The sequence below is a fragment of the Heptranchias perlo genome, unplaced genomic scaffold, assembly GCF_035084215.1.
Source record: "Heptranchias perlo isolate sHepPer1 unplaced genomic scaffold, sHepPer1.hap1 HAP1_SCAFFOLD_326, whole genome shotgun sequence".
Lineage (NCBI taxonomy): Eukaryota > Metazoa > Chordata > Chondrichthyes > Hexanchiformes > Hexanchidae > Heptranchias > Heptranchias perlo.
This window is the reverse complement of record NW_027139338.1, coordinates 37,903-55,161: the sequence shown is the minus strand read 5'-3', so window position 1 is coordinate 55,161 and position 17,259 is coordinate 37,903. Positions and strand designations below refer to the sequence as shown.

Sequence of the window (17,259 nt, the reverse complement as noted above, 5' to 3'; positions counted from 1 at the left end):
CTTCCAGAATGATGTTCTGCTGCTGAAACCCTCATCCGTGCCTTTGTTTACCTCCAGACTCGACTATTCCAATGCTCTCCAGGCCCGGCCTTCCACTTTACACCCTCCGTAAACTTGAACCCACAATCTCCAGATCAATAATCAGTCCCATTATTCATTGTGTCACTGGCCCAGGCTGTGGAGAACACGGAGCAGCTCCCACTCCCACAGCACTGCGGTATGAGCAGGTCCCGAGTCAGCCTCAGTCATGAGCACTGGAATCCACGAGTCCGGGTGTGTCAAAGGTGCACGGTGAACAATCACCAAAGTGAAACATTTTTGCCGCTTCCCTTCGATATCTCAGCTGGTCGAGCGACAAGACTGTCGTGGAAAATAAGACAAAGTCATCCTTCCGTCATTTGTTCAATTCCTGCTCGAAGGAGAACGCGTGATTTTGCAATAAGCAGCAATTAGTTCAAGGTCGCTCTCTTAACTTTACAGGCACCTCACAGATTAACATGTTGCCATGAAGGCACAGGACGCCTCTTTTCCTTTCTCAAACCTGAAAACTTTCTGTGTCTGCCCAAACAAGGCTGCTCTGCCTCTGCTCACCAGCAGGGAGCGCTTTTGAGCAGCAACACTTCAAAACACTCAGCTCTCGCTTTCAGGCAAAAGAAGTCTTCGATCAGCACCGGACTCCACGAGTCTGAACGTGTCAACAGGCGCACGGTGAACAATCACCAAAGACAGCACTGTTTATCACTTCCCTTCGATAGCTCAGCTGGTAGAGCGGAGGACTGTAGTGAATAAAACAAAATAAAGTCATCCTTAGGTCGCTGGTTCAATTCCGGCTCGAAGGAGTGAGTGTGATTTTGGAATAAGCAGCAATTACCTCAAGGTCACTCTCTGAACTTCACAGGCAGCTCACAGATAAACATGTTGCCACTCAGGCACAGGACACCACTTTTCCTTTCCAAAACCAAAAAGCTTTCTGTGCTGCCCGAGCACGCCTGTTTCACTCGAGCATTTCCCTCTGCTCACCAGCAGGGAGTGCCTTTGAGCAGCAACACTTGAAATCGCCCTCAATTTCAGGCAAAATGGTCTTCGATCAGTCAGTCAGTCAGGGCTCTCGCTGCTCCTCGAGCTCGGGCGGCTGTTGCTTTCCGGTGACCTCGTCTTCCTTCCGAAGGCTCGGGCTCTTCTCAGCATCACTCATGATTACTGCGGCTTCCTGTTCTGCTGTTCCTCACTTGCTGATGCTCGATACCGCCGATTGGAGCAAAGTATTTAATATATTCAGGGAGCGGCAACCCAAGGCAAGATTTCTCTGCTGGTCTTGGAGCAGCTTGAAGGCGAGTGTGAGGCAGGAACTGTGAGGGGCGATTTACAAACAGCAAACGAGGAATTAGCTCAACTGGTGGAGCGCTCACTTGGCCTGTGAGAAGTAGCGGGATCGTTGATTATATTCTCCACTCACCGTTTGTCTTGGTGCAATTATACAGAAACAAGAGTGTTGTCAGTGAGTCCATCGCCCATGGACTTCCTAAACTTCACTGTGTGTTTGGGTACAGAGAGATCAAGGGGCAGTGAATCTTTTGATATGCTGCAGTAAACAAAAGTTCTTGATTTTGCGATGCAGCAAAGATGGAAAGATGAGGTGAGAGATGGAAAAAAAGCTTCGTAATCCTTGATGCCTTCTCTGAAGATTAAATTCAGCACCTTCAGATTATGACACTGATGCACTGCTTGCTGCACTGAGAAGGCACTTCCCAGGTATGGAGCCAGGCAGCACCACCAAGTAGGACAGCTTGCAAGGTATTGAAGGCCATAAAATTTTGCATAAAAAAATCCAAGCCAGGTAGGAATCGAACCTAATGCGTTATCCATTGCACCACTGGCCCAGATTATAACGCATTAGTAGCAGTGGGAGGCAGTGCGCATGGCGGAGGTACTAAATAAATACATTGCATCTGTCTTTCCCAAGGAAGAAGACGCTGCCAGAGTGTCAATGAAGGAAGATGTTGTCGAGATACTGGATTGGCTAAAAATTTATAAAGAGGAGGTTCTGGAAAGGCTGGCTGTACTTAAAGTAGATACGTCATCTGGTCCGGATGGGATGCATCCTCGGTTGCTGAGGGAAGTAACGGTGGAAATTGCAGAGGGACTGGCAAAAAACCTCCAAACATCCTTAGATATGGGGGTGATGCCAGAGGACTGGAGAATTGCAAATGTTACACCCCTGTTCAAGAAAGGGTGAAAGAAAAAATCCAGCAACTACTGACCAGTCAGTTTAACCTCAGTAGTGGAGAAAGTTCTCGCAACGATAATCCGGGACAGAATTAGCAGTCACTTGGACAAGGATTAGGGAAAGGCAGCACGGATTTGTTAAAGGCAAATCGTGTTTCATTAAATTGATCCAGTTTTTTGATGAGGTAACAGAGAGCAGATGAGGGCAATGCAGTTAATGTGGTGTGTATGGACTTCGAAAAGGTGTCAGATAAAGTGCCGCATAATAGGTTTGTCATCAAGATTCAAGCCCATGGAATAAAAGGGGCAGTAGCAGCATGGATACAGAATTGGCTAAATAACAGGAAACAGAGTGTAGTGGTGAACGGTTGTTTTTCGGAATGGAGGGAGGTGTACAGTGGTGTTCCCCAGGGGTCGGTGCTGGGACCACTGCTTTCCTTGATATACATTAATGACTTGGACTTGGGGATACAGGGCACAATTTCCAAATTCTTGCTCCCAAAATGCTCCACTTCACTGTCATCTGCATTAAAATTCATTGGCCAATTATACACCCATTTTGCAAGTTTATTGATGTATTTTGTATTTGGTCGCAATCTTCATCAATATTATCCAAACTCCACCCCACCCCGCCAATCTGGTGTCATCTGTAAATTTTGAAATTGTACTTCCGATTCCCGAGTCCAATTCGTTGATGTGAATTGTGAACAGTGGTCCCAGAACCAATCCTTGTGGAGCCCCACTTTCCACCTTATACAGTGTGAGTCGCTACAATTAACCCCACTCTCTGTTTTAGAGCAGTAGTCAAGAGAAACTTCCTTACATCGGGAGTAGGCAGTCTGTGGAATTCACTTCCACGGTTAGTGTTTGGGGCACACAGTTCTGTAATGACAAGTGGTCCTCATGTTTTTATCCAAGACAGGCCTCAGCCCAGTCATTTACTCCAAATGTTGGTGCAATAGTTCAAGCTCAGAGGTGCCAGGTATCGGGAGCAGCAGTCGCTGTAAATAAAATCTAAATGTAAGTAAATACCAATATAGTTCATCTTCATCTATTTCTAGTTTAATAACTTTTGCTGAATGTGGCCCAGGCCAAGTGCCAGGATATCGGGTCAGGTTCACCATAGGAAATGAGTTTGACATCCCTGAGATAGATAATGTGAACCGGATTACCCTCATCCACTAACCCAGCAACTTCTTCAAAAAACTCAAGCAAGTTTGTAAGACACCATTTTCTTTCCCAGAAGCCGTGTTGAGTATCTCTAATGGCTCCTTCTCATTCCCCGTGATCATAAACAGCATCTCTTAGGATCCCTTCAAGCATCTTCCCTCTGATCGAGGTCACACTGATGGGCCTGTTATTCCCCAGCTCTGATTTGTCCCCTTTAATGAAAATGGGAACTACGTGAGCTCCCTTCCAATCTCAGGGGACAATCCGTGACTCTATTGAGCTGTTGAAGATACAGGCAAGGGGCTCACAGAGCACCCGTCCCATCTCTTTAAACACCCGGGGGTGGATATCATCTGGACCTGGAGCACAATGCATTTTGAGAGTTCATATTTTATCCAAAATGACATCCCATTCTATATTAATATTTATGATGTTATTGTTGACAGCACATCCCACAGCTGGAATCTGAGCATCATCCACAGGAGTGCAGACTGATGAGAAATAGTCATTCAACAGCTCTGCCATAGCCCGGGAATCTGTCCTGAACTGTCTTTCAGTGGCCCTAAAGCATCTTTAATGGTCTTCTGACTCCTGACGTAGCTGGAAAGACATTTGCTATTATTCTCAGAATTGTGCACCATCTTCTTTTCCAAAGATCTCTGAGCTTCTCTAATGGCTGCTTTTGTCTCCCTCGATTGTGGGTGATATTTGACCCAATTCTCCTGTAAACTGAATTCATCCTGATCTGATCTGGGTTAAATGTAAGACAGTTCGGGGAGTCAGGAATCATTCACCGCGAGACCCACACTGAGAGGTAAAGCCCCAGACGGTTCCTTAGTAAGGATTCCTCTGGTACCTCAGCATATCTTTGTCAGCTATCTTACAATCCACTCCTGGAGGCCACACTCCCTGAGCCTACAACCTTCAGCAGGGTCAGTGGTGGAGTTCCGCAGTGGGAGTGATCCCAGAGTAACTGTCGGGATCGCTCCCACCCTGTGGATGGTCCGGGTCGTGTATTTTTAGTGATCCTGGTGTCCAACATGCACACATCAATAAAACCGGGAATTCTGGAACACACTGCAGGTCCTTCTTTATCTGGAGATCAAATGACTGTTGTATAATTGCACCAGCAGTTAACAGGCTCCTGTGAACTCCTCCCTCTGCTACTTTGATGCAGACTTTAACCCATTTATTTTAAATGGGTTTATTTTAAATGAGTTAACGCCTGCCTTAAATGGTAGACTCAGAACTGTCACTCAAACAGGTTAAATCTTCATAGAATAATTACCACAGTCATTTTTAGACTGGACACCACACGGTGACTTTGCTGTCAGTGAAGAGAGACGAGAAAGACCAAAGTGCCGTTTGCCCCTCTCAGTGTGGCCCTGAAGGACTGTGTCCAGGCTGAAGTTCTGTTCCCACCGGACGATCCTCCCCCCAGATTGTCCTTTCTGAGCTCCAGTCAGGTGATGCTAAACACTCAGGTGGGAAACACCAAAATCTACAACAAGGGTTTAAAACAAAGCCAATTTATTTAACAGATATCCAGAATATTAAACTCCAGCCCAGTTATAGGGGTTATTAACATCAGCAGAAACAAACCCCAACTGTCAGAATGAACATGGTTCAGTCCTGGATGGGATTAACAGCAGAATCCAACCCCTGCAGTCATATGTGAACTCGCTGGTGTCTCAGCAGGTGGGATGACTGAGTGAATCCCTTCCCCCACACGGAGCAGGTGAACAGTCTCTCAACCAATGGGCATGTGTTGATGTGTCAGCAGTTCATTTCTGCTTTTAAAGCTCTTCTCACAGTCACTGCATGAAAAGGTCACTCAATAGTGTCAACAAGTTAATGTTTCAGAAGGTGGGATGATCGAGTGAATCTCTTCCCACACACGGAGCAGGTGAACAGTCTCTCCCCAGTGTGAGTGCGTCGATGTCTCAGCAGTTCGTTTCTGATTTTAAATCTCTTCCCACAGTCAGAACATTTAAAGGTCTCTTATCAGTGTGAACTTGCTGGTGTGACAGAAGGTGGGATGACCGAGTGAATCTCTTCCCACACACGGTGCAGGTGAACGGCCTCTCCCCAGTGTGAACTCGCTGGTGTGTCAGCAGGGTGGATGACTGAGCGAATCCCTTCCCACACACGGAGCAGGTGAACGGCCTCTCCCCAGTGTGACGGCGTCGATGAGTTTCCAGATCTGAAGGGTAATTGAATCCCTTCCCACAGTCCCCACATTTCCACGGTTTCTCCCTGGTCCGGGTGTCCTTGTGTCTCTCCAGGTTGGACGATCAGTTGAAGCCTCGTCCACACGCAGAACACGTGTACGGTTTCTCCCCGCTGTGAATGGTGCGATGTTTTTTCTGGCTGTGTAACTGGTTAAAGCTCTTTCCACAGTCAGTGCACTGGAACACTCTCACTCGGGTGTGTGTGTCTCGGTGCTTTTCCACTCACACTGATGTTTGAAATCTTCTCCCAGAGACAGAACAGACAAACGTTTCTCCTTCCACATTCAAAGGCCGATGATATTCAGGTCCTGATGAATCGAGTGACTCTGTCAGATCTTGATGTGATCTTTGGTTTGAGTTTCCCTCTGCAAATCCTCCCCGTAAAAGGGCTTTATAAAAGTTATCACTGTAAGTACAGGATAGAAATTCAGATCAGATAACTCTACTTTCTATGGAACATTATTTCCTCTCTCATTCCTCAAAGCTGTAAATCCCTGTCCCACACACTCTCCCTCCTCCCTGTGCTGATATCCAAACCCATCGCATCATCTTTCAGTGGCCCTAAACCATGAGTGAAAGGGTGAGAGAGGAATGTGAGAGAGTGAGTGTGAGAGTGAATGTGAGAGAGTGTGAGGAAGTGAGTGTGAGAGAGTGAGTGTGAGAAAGTGTGAATACAGCAGTGGGCTCAGTGTGCAGAATGAAGTGGGGCAGGTGGAGCATGTTTCAGTGGGGCAGCAGTGATCATAATCTCATTAGATTTAGAACAGTTATGGAAAAGGACAGGGGACAGTCAAATGTGAAAATTCTGAACTGGAGGAGGGCTAATTCCAGTGAGTTAAAAAGGGATCTTGTCCGTGTGGATTGGAATCAAAAATTGGCAGGCAGAACAGTAATTGAACAGTGGGAGGCCTTCAAGGAGGAGTTGGTTCGGGGACGGAGTGGACAGATTCCCACGAGGAGGAAAGGAACCGCATCCAAAGCTGGAGCTCCCTGGATGACTGAAGATATAGAGATCACCAATTCTCCTTCATTTGCAGAAGCTCCCTGACCGTTCACCATTTCTCCTTCATTTACAGACGCTCCCTGACCGATCACCATTTCTCCTTCATTTACAGACGATCCCTGACCGATCACCATTTCTCCTTCATTTACAGACGCTCCCGACCGATCACCATTTCTCCTTCATTTACAGACGCTCCCTGACCGATCACCATTTCTCCTTCATTTACAGACGTTCCCTGACCGATCACCATATCTCCTTCATTTACAGACGCTCCCCGACCGATCACCATTTCTCCTTCATTTACAGACGCTCCCTGACCGATCACCATTTCTCCTTCACTTACAGACGCTCCCTGACCGATCACCATTTCTCCTTCATTTACAGACGCTCCCTGACCGATCACCATTTCTCCTTCATTTACAGACGCTCCCTGACCGATCACCATTTCTCCTTCATTTACAGACGCTCCCTGACCGATCACCATTTCTCCTTCATTTACAGACGCTCCCCGACCGATCACCATTTCTCCTTCATTTACAGACGCTCCCTGACCGATCACCATTTCTCCTTCATTTACAGACGCTCCCTGACCGATCCCCATTTCCCCTTCATTTCCCGGCGGGTAGTGAGGGGGGGATAATGTTCACTGTTTTATATTCGGGTCTGGGGCCGCACTCGGGGTTTGTAAAGCCTGAGCCTGGGCCTGAGCCCGGACCCGGGCCCCGGGGTTTATTGAGCCTCTTGCTCCGATCCTCTGACCTGCACCGAACGCGCTCCTCCCGCAGCCTCGACTGGCCGCGCATGCTCAGGACACACTGCCCGATAATGTCACTACTGCGCCTGCGTGCTGGGCTCCACTGATTCAGATAGGGCACAATCTGTACCGCGCTGCATGCTGGGTGATGCAGCCGCCATTGATGATCATAATATCAGGCCGAAAAACAAAAACATTTGAAGCAGGAAGAGCGCGTTTGGACCAAGGATAATAAAATAAACTGAAAGCCCAGCCCTTCGTGCCATTTAAACCGGCACAAACACACAGCATCGAAGCCCCCGCCCCACATTGGTGAACTCCAGAAAATATTTTTTTCGGTAACTTTTATTAATTTCGTTTTATTAATTGTTGCAACTGACGGGTTCAATTAATGTTTATTTTGCAACTGCACCTCAGGACCGTCAGTTTCACTATTAACCCCGCTCTTGTGATTAAGGAGATATCCCGACCAATAGGAGCAGCAGGAATTGATTGGAATTTCCTTTTGTCGGTGGGGTGCCGCAGGGCTCAGTGCTGGGGCCTCAACTATTTACAATATATATTCATGGCTTGGATGAAGGAACAGGGTGTCTTGTGGCCAAATTTGTTGATGATACAAAGATTGGTGGAAAAGCAAATTGCGATAAGGATACAAAGTGTCTGTAAAGAGATATTGACAGGTTGAACGGATGGGCAAAAATTTGGTAGATGGAATCTCATGTGGGAAAATGTGAAGTCATCCACTTTGGGAGGAAAAATAAAACAGCAAAATATTATTTGAATGGAGAAATACTACAAAACGCTGCGGTACAGAGGGACCTTGGTGTCCTCCTACATGAAACAGAAAAAGTTAACATACAAGTGCAGCAGGTAATCCGGAAGGCAAACGGAATATTGGCCTTTATTTCTAGCAGGATGGAGTATAAAAGCAGGGAAGTCATGCGACAACTCTACAGGGTGCTGGTGAGACCACATCTGGAGTACTGCGTACAGTTCTGGTGACCTTATTTAAGGAAGGGCATACTTGCATTGGAGGCAGTTCAGAGAAGGTTCACGAGGTTGATTCCGGGTATGGAAGGGTTGTCTGAAAAGGAAAGATTGAACAGGTTTGGTCTATAATTATTGGAGTTTAGAAGAATGAGAGGAGATCTTATTGAAACATACAAGATTCTGAGGGGGCTCAACAGGGTTGATGCTGAGAGGATGTTACCCCTCATGGGGGAATCTAAAACTAGGGGGTATAGTCTCAGAATAAGGGGTCGCTCGTTTAAGACGGACATGAGGAGGAATTTCTTCTCCCAGAGGGTTGTGAATCTTTGGAATTCTTTACCCCAAAAAGCTGTGGAGACTGATTCATTGAGCACATTCAAGGCTGAGTTAGACAAATTTTTAATCAGAAAAGGAGTCAAAGGATATGGGGAAAGGGCGGGAAAGTCGAATTAATCTAAATATTAGATCAGCCATGATCTCATTAAATGGTGGATCAGGCTCGAGGGGCCGAATGGCCGACTCCTGCTCCTTTCTCTTGTGGTCTTTTGGTAAATTGACTGGAGGGATGAGCGGACAGCTGGTCCTGCAACCAATCAGAGTGTGTGAGGGGCGGGAGTTGCGGCACTGAATGGGCGGGTCGAAGCCCAGATGTCCCTCATTGTCTGAAGCATCTTCAGCTCCAGGAGAAAACTCAACCTTTCTGTTGTGGCTTGAAACAGATGAAACCAGATGAGGTGGAGCAAACATTTCAACATTTGTTAGAAAAACACATGAATTAAGAACAGCCAACATGGATTATTTGAGATATCTCAAGTCTACTGATAAAGGGAATGTAGTGGATGTTGTGTAGATGGATTGTGAAAAGGTATTTGACAAGCTGCCGGACAGGAGGCTATTAAAATGAATGGGGCAGTGTGGGTGGAATTTGTGTGAAGGGCAGAAAACAGAGAGTAGTGGTTAATGGATGTTCTTCAAACTGGAGGGATGTAAACAGTGGTGTCCCCCAGGGTCAGTGTTGGGACCATTGCTCTTCTCAATATAGAGAATGATCTCAGCTTGGGTATGTGGGACACAAGGTGAAAATCTCTAGATGACGCCAAAATTGGAAGCGTGGGGAACTGTGAAGAGGAGTCAGTGACTTCATTGTGACATCCACAGATTGTCTTATTAATTAACAAGTCTGAGGGTCAGCAACTTTAATATCTTATTAAGAAATATATGAGCAAATTCTTTTTCCTCCACCAGAGTAAACATGCAAGTCTTCCGTATACACGAGATGATCCCGCCCTGAGCTTGATCTCCGGTGTCTCCAGTCCTGACTGACCCTTACATCAGTATCCCCTCACTTATATATCCTGTTGTGATCCATCTCTGTCACTGGAGCTGGAACCTCCCTGATCTGTGGTTTACAAGGACACATTGCTTGTTTCCCAGCAGTTATTTTTCTTCAGTAGCGTTCTCATGACCCCTAAACTACCCTGCTTACTGTTAAATAGAATCATAGAATCAATGAAATTTATAGCACAGAAAGAGGCCATTCGGCCCAACATGTCCGTACCGGCCGAAAAAGAGCTATCCAGCTTAATCCCACTTTCCAGCTCTTGGTCTGTAGCCTTGTAGGTCACGGCACTTCAAGTACATACCCACGTACTCTTTAAATGCGATGAGGGTATCTGCCTCTATCACCCTTTCAGGCAGTGAGTTCCAGACCCCCACAACCCTTGGGTGAAAGAATTTCTCCTCAGTTCCCCACTAATCCTCCTACCAATCACTTTAAATCTATGCCCCTGGTTATTAACCTCTCTGCTAAGAGAAGTGGGTCCTTCTAATCCACACAATCTTGGCCCCTCATAATTTTGTTCACCTCAATTAAATCTGCCTTCAGTCTCCTCTGTTCTAAAGAAAACATCCCCAACCTATCCAATCTTTCCTCTTAGCTAAAATTCTACAGTCCAGGCAACACCCTTGTAAATCTTTCTTGCCTTGTGTATAAAATGTCTGCTATTTGAAAGTCATGACATTGATCAAATTCTGCGTTGTGTTTTCTTGCCATTTGTGTCAAGATTTTGAAAAGATCTGCTGCCTGACACTTTAAATGTTACCGACCTTTAACTGTAGCTCACAGGGTCTTAACAGTCACTGTTATCATTTGCCTTTTATGTATCTTCTTGTGCTCCGTCTCCTTAACAACACCAGCTGATCACAGCAATGTTTTCTTCAAATTAAACCCCAGTGTGAAAAAAGTGCACAATTTCAGAGCGAAGCAGCGTGTGCAAGATTGGTGGGAGATGCGACTGGAGAAAATGGGCCTGGGGCAGTGAGAACATCTCTTGAGCATGAAGATATTCAGTATCCGAAGAAGCAGGGAGATGAGGTCGTTGTGTCTATTTATCCTGGTATCTGCAAAATCCATCGTCTCTCAATACCCAGCATCATTCTTCACCTCTCCTGCTTTCCAGTTAAGGTATTTTTTCTCGTTAAGTCGCAGTATTTGCTTTGAACATCTAATTCACCGGCATCTGGAGGAGCAGAGGAAGCTGGAGATAAAGTAGTGACAGAAACAGAAGGAGATGGCTCGTGATGGCAGAATCTTGTGTGTGTCAATTGCTTCAAGTGAGACATGACAGTCCTGCGTTGCCTTGCACCTTTCCCAGGAGCTGCACTGATTCGGTGCGTGTGTTTTGGAAATGGAAACAGTTCCACCAGCAGCTTGTGGTAATATTTCCCCTCACTGTCCATTTCATGTCCCTGCCTACCCGCACTTGGTGCTGTCATTGTCTGAACAAGTCTTTCGTGTTCTAACAGTAAATTCCATTTTGTGCGAGCAATTTGTCTGGGGCGAAAGTGACAGGGTAGATGCTGGGATGTTGTTTCCCCTAGCTGGAGAGTCTGGAAGTATTGGTTATAATCTCAAGATAAGGGGGCGGCCATTTAGTACAGAGATTTCTTCACTGAGCGGGTTGTGAACCATTGGAATTCTCCACCCCAGAGGGCTGTGGATGCTGAGCCATTGAACAGATTCAAAACTGAGATAGATCGAATTTTGGACACGAAGGAACTCAAGAGATATGGGGACAGGTCGGGAAAGTGGAGTTGAGGTCGAAGATCAGCGATGACCTCATCAAATGGCGGAGCAGGCTCGAGGGACTGAATGGCCAACTCTTGCTCCTTTCGCTGATGTTGGTCCGCTGGAAAAGCAGAACTTGCCAGCTGTTTTAAAACTCTTAGCCTGAACAGGGACTTGAACCCTGGACCCTCAGATCACTACCTGTTTTAAAAGTCTGATGCTCTACCGACTGAGCTATCCAGGCTCGCTGTTAAATTAGTTTCCATCATACAGATTCATGGTGGGACTCTGAATTATCCCCGTCGATGTCGAATTGGGGGGAGTATCTCTTTTATACAATTTTCAGCAACGTGTTGAGGAGAATCCTTGTTTCTGTTGAACATGATGTAAGAAACATGGACAGCGAACTCGTGATTTTACAATTCCTCTTGTTTGTACAAAATGTCTTGTCATTCGTTCGCAGCAATTAAATAAAACACTTTACCCAATGGCTCAAAAGCTGAACTTGTTCCACACGGGAGCTGGAAAAGGCCTCTCGACATTTCAGCCGATCAACAATTGAAAGCTGAATAATTTCACCCGTTACACCGTGACACCAGGCAGCAGATTTGCCTCCCGAATTTTCCCTACACGACACTTCAAACCGATGAATCCCTGCTTCACGGAAAGAAGAATTGTGTGTTTGGTTCTTTAGATTTAAAGATGTCGTGCCGGCCGCTTTACCATTTCAGCTCTCGCCAATCGCCCCCTCTCCCTCCTATAAACAAATAAACTCTCACCTGCTATTGCAAGACGGGAGGCCAGAGGAGCCTCAGTGCCCACATGGGGACATGAAGAAGTCGATGTGTTATGGAACCGGTTGTACCTTGAACTCCAGTCAAAATGTTGAGAAGGTTCAACTACTTTAGATGGTGCTGAAACTCACAACCCCAGCATTTCTCGAGTGTATAATTATTGTAGAAATAACGCGCGCTGACCGATTGCTCCACTGGAGCCGCGCACGGTCTGTGTCCCCAGTGCTCCCATCAAACAGCTTCATCCTCGGTCTCTCAATTATCACTTCCTGATCTTTCCCACACAGAAACCTCCAACCAAGAGGCGATTCGTTAAACATCCGCAGTGACCTTTAAAAGCCGTGGAATCTGAAACAAAACCCCAGACAATAAAAGTTCTTAATTATATTATTAGTGACTTAAGGACAATTATTTTCATGGTACTTTAAGGAGGATTTGGGCAAAGTGGGAGCTGAAATTATGAAACTCTCTCTGGGCTGTCGGTGATTGGAGAGATGGGCGTTATTTCATTTGAAAACCGAGGCTCGGAACTTCCTGATGGAGAAGTGTGAGAGAAGATTGTGGTTAGTGGCAGTTGCCGGGGAGATCGAGAGGAGAGGGAGAAAAGTCAAAGTCACAGCTGTGACAGCTCAAGTGCTCTGCTTATCTGTAATATTTAGACAGTAATGTACAGTACAGGGCAAACCAGTTTAGAATGTGACCGTGACATGTAAATGTGACGACACGTTCTTGTTTCTGGGCTCATTGAGGTCGGGGTATAATTCTCGATGCGAGGTTCATACCCCGGCGAATCCCTAATTTAGCCCGGGACTTTTGATCTTGATCTGCGGTTCAAACTTTTGCAAAGAGGGAAAGGAAGTCCCCAAATCACTCCACCTGAATCTCAAGCGCTTTCGGAAGAAATTCAGTTCAAACAATCAGGACTTTAAAGGCACCTCAATGACCTGCACTTTCATTGATCGAGCTTTCTTTGCAATTACATTCCACCTTGAAACCGCTCTGGTCTTTCATCTCACTGAAGTAGAGTGTGGCCGCTCTGTATCTGTGAGCATGTCGGTGACGAGGTTCGCTCTGATATTGGTCGCTTTCAATTTTTAAAAATTTCACCAAGCTCAGGGAAAAGAAACCGAGAATCGAATTGTCCCTGTAAGTGATGAATTGAAGGGATTGGTGCTCCAAGCAGATCTGGAAAATGCGCAGTGCGGTCGCTCAGGAATTCCAAATCCACCCTCTCGCCACTCGGCGATCATATTAACTGAGCTTTACTCTGGCCCAGTGTCACCGCGCTGAAATCGAGTATTTCTCCGGCACGTTTCTCTTAACTTCACAGTTGCTGGTTTAAGAGTGAAGACCGGCTCGTTGGATTTTCACTCCTGCAAGTTTCAACCATTCATTTTGGACTGGATGGAGACAACTGTTCTATTGGTCACTGCAATCAAAAAGTTGAGCTCAGTGAGTTACTGGTTCAGTGGGTGAATTCTTCACCTGTCTCGGTGGTGCTATCGGTTGGTGCGAAAGTTTGATGTTTCGAGCCCTAATTTCATTTTCCCTCAGGATTCATCGCCTCAAAGTTCCAGGGTTTCAATGTGTGTTTTGTCTGCAAGAAAATGTACCGTGATCATTGCCGGCTGAGCAGGGCTGATATTCCACCATTTACCCTGTTGTCGGAGAGCAGGCACATGAATCATATAAAGGAATGGAACATTGGCTTCACGGAAATCACAATTCATAACCCATTTATTTTAAACGGGTTTATTTTAAATGAGTTAACACCAGCCTTAAATGGTAGACTCAGGACTGTCACACAAACAGGTTAAATCTTCATAGAATAATTACCACGGTCATTTTTAGACTGGATGCCTCACGGTGACTTTTCTGTCAGTGAAGAGAGACGAGAAAGACCAAAGTGCCGTTTGCCCCTCTCAGTGTGGCCCTGAAGGACTGTGTCCAGGCTGAAGTTCTGTTCCCACCGGACGATCCTCCCCCCAGATTGTCCTTTCTGAGCTCCAGTCAGGTGATGCTAAACACTCAGGTGGGAAAGACCAAAATCTACAACAAGGTGATTAAAACAAAACTGATTTATTTAACAGATATCCAGAATATTAAACTCCAGCCCAGTTATAGGGCTTATTAACATCAGAAGAAACAAACCCCAACTGTCAGAATGAACATGGTTCAGTCCTGGATGGGATTAACAGCAGAATCCAACCCCTGCAGTCACTTTTGAACTTCCTGGTGTCTCAGTACGTGTGATGACTGAGTGAATCCCTTCCCACACACGGAATCATAGAATCATAGAAAGCTACAGCACAGAAGGAAGCCATTCGGCCCATCGTGTCTGTGACGGCCGACAAAGAGCTATCCAGCTTAATCCCACTTTCCAGGGCTTGGTCCGTAGCCCTGTAGGTTACGGCACTTCAAATGCACATCCATGCACTTTTGAAATGAGTTGAGGTTTTCTGCCTCGACCACCCTTTCAGACAGTGAGTTCCAGACCCCGACCACCCTGTCCGCTTCTGTGTATCCTCGAACTTTATCACTGCTATTCGGAGGTCTAGGAGACAACCATTCGCTCCTCAATGACATAAATCGTGAATTATACCCTGACCCCGACGAGCCCAGAAACAAGAACGTGTCCTTAAATTAAAGTGTTACAGACACATTCTATGAGAGGTCTGTCTGTGCGATGAAATGGTGTTTTTCAACAGTCATTCTGATATCGGTTTCCTCCTCAAACCTCAACAAATACCAATTCCAAAGTGTGACTTTGTCACTTAATTCCACAAATTAGGTAAAAATAATAAGTGACACAAGGCACTGCTGGGAGTTGAACCCAGGATCGCCTGTTTACAAAACAGATGCTTTAACCAACTAAACCACAGCACCAATTCACATCACCTATTCCCCACCTCGTCTCACTAATATCGATCAGCGACACGTTACTGTCTGTTCGAGGCACAGACCGTTTGATCTTTGTCCATTTCCCTTGTCCGTTTACCTGTGCATCCTGATACTGCCTGCATTTCTCGCTGTGTTTATCTTTGTGTATCCATCAGTGTGTTGATACACCGATGATTAAGTGTGCTTGTGTTTCTTACATTAAATAAATTCGGGGTTCAGACAATTCTCGCTCTGACATTGGAGAACTATTGAGCCGAACTTTACAGCGAAGTCTTGTTTATTGTGGTGCTGAAACGAAAAAACCGAAGAGGTCCAAAAAGGGAAAAGGAGAAAAAACTTGTGAGGGAAAATAACAACAACAATCAAGGTATTTACAGGTATATTAAGAGAAAGAAGGGTGACTAAGAGTAATGTGGGACCCTTAAAGACAGATGGAGGTGATATTGTAATTGAAAATCAGGAAATGGCAGAGTTGCTAAATATTTACTTTGCATCGGTCTTCATAGAAAAGGATGAGGCGAACATAGCAGAGACACGAGGAAAACTGTAAATAAATCAAGGGGATTCAGTGTAAATAAAATAATGGCAATGGAGAAAATAATGAGATTGAAGATTGTCAAATCTCCAGGACCTGATGTTTACCATCCCAGGGGAATAAGAGGAATAGGTAAGGAACTTGTACATGCTTACTCATGATCGATCAAAACTCTCTTGATTCAGGAATTGTTGCTTTAATTGAAACATTGTCAATGTCACTCCATTATTTCGGATGGGTCGGAGAGATAAAGTTGGAAATTCTAGGCCTATCAGTCTGATGCCTGTTGTGGGGAAGTTACCAGTATCCGTTATTGGGGAAAGAATGACTGAGCACTTGGATAAATTTGGAGTAATCAGAGAGAGCCAGCATGGATTTGTAAAGGGGAAGTCAAGTCTAACAAAGCTCGTTGATCTTTTTGAAGATGTAACTAACGTGCTCGATAATGGAGTGTCTCTGGGTGTTAGATGGACATTGACTTCCAAAGGCATCCAATAAGGGACCACATAAGAGACTGTCAACAAAAATTAGAGTGCGTGGAATTTAAGGCAACCTATTGAAATGGGTCGGGAGTTGGTTAGAAGGTGGGAGGCAGAGGCCCAGGATAATAAGGGATGTACTCAAATTGGCCGGATGTGATTAGTTCTGGGGCATCAGCTTTTTCCGATATGTATAAATGAGGGAGATGAAGGAATAGAGAGCCGAACACTCACGTTTGTCGCTGACATCGAGTTAGGAGGCGCAGTGAGTAGTGTAGATGGGAGCATAAAGTTACAAAGGGAAATTGATAGATTCAGTGAGTTGGTAAAACTGTGTCAGATGGAGCTTACATAGAATTACATCGAATGTACATCACAGAAACAGGCAATTCGGCCCAACCAGACTATACCGGTGTTTATGCTGCAGACGAGCCTCCTCCAACCCCTCTTCATCTAACCCTATGAGCAAACTCTAATATTCCCTTCTCCTCGATGTGCTGATCCAGCTTCCCCGTAAATGCATCCATTCTATTCGCCTTAACTACTCCTTGTGGTGGCGAGTTGCACATTCTAACGCCTCTCTGGGGAAGTCTGTTTCTCTTGAATGCCAGATTGGATACATTAGTGACTGGATTATATTCATGGCCCCAATGTTTTAAAGTCCCCACTCCCACAAGTGCAAACACCTTGTCTATGCCTAACCTATAAAACCCTCACATAATCTTAAAGCCCGAAATCAGGTCACCCTCAGCCTCCTCTTTTCTATACAGAAGAGCCCCAGCCTGTTCAAACTTTCAATATGGGGAAGTATAAGGTCATCCACTTTGGACGGAAGCAATATAGATCAGAGTATTTTATAAATGGTGAGAAGCTCGGAACTATGGAGGAGCAGAGAGATTTAGGGATCGAAGTACAGAAATCACTAAAAGCCAGTGGACTGCTGAAAAAATAATCTGAAAGTCTAATGTGATGTTGGCCTTTATCTCAAGGGAGCTGGAATTCAAAGACGTGGAAATATGTTCCAGATGGAAAGCTCTGGTGAGACCCCATTTAAAGTATTGCATTCAGTTCTGGGCACACCCCTCAGGAAAGACATATTGGCCGTGGAG

At 45.6% G+C, this 17,259-nt stretch overlaps 3 non-coding genes across 3 annotated transcripts; 1 reads left to right on the top strand and 2 right to left on the bottom strand.

Moving 5' to 3' along the window:
• The first annotated feature begins 745 nt into the window (after positions 1-745).
• On the top strand, positions 746-839 carry trnay-gua (transfer RNA tyrosine (anticodon GUA)). Its single transcript has 2 exons — positions 746-782; positions 804-839. It is a non-coding gene; the product is annotated as a tRNA-Tyr (tRNA).
• Positions 840-11,600: 10,761 nt separating this feature from the next.
• On the bottom strand, positions 11,601-11,685 carry trnak-uuu (transfer RNA lysine (anticodon UUU)). The gene is given in 2 exon segments: positions 11,601-11,636; positions 11,649-11,685. It is a non-coding gene; the product is annotated as a tRNA-Lys (tRNA).
• A 3,362-nt stretch (positions 11,686-15,047) lies between these two features.
• Positions 15,048-15,121, bottom strand: trnat-ugu (transfer RNA threonine (anticodon UGU)). The gene has a single exon. It is a non-coding gene; the product is annotated as a tRNA-Thr (tRNA).
• Positions 15,122-17,259: the final 2,138 nt, after the last annotated feature.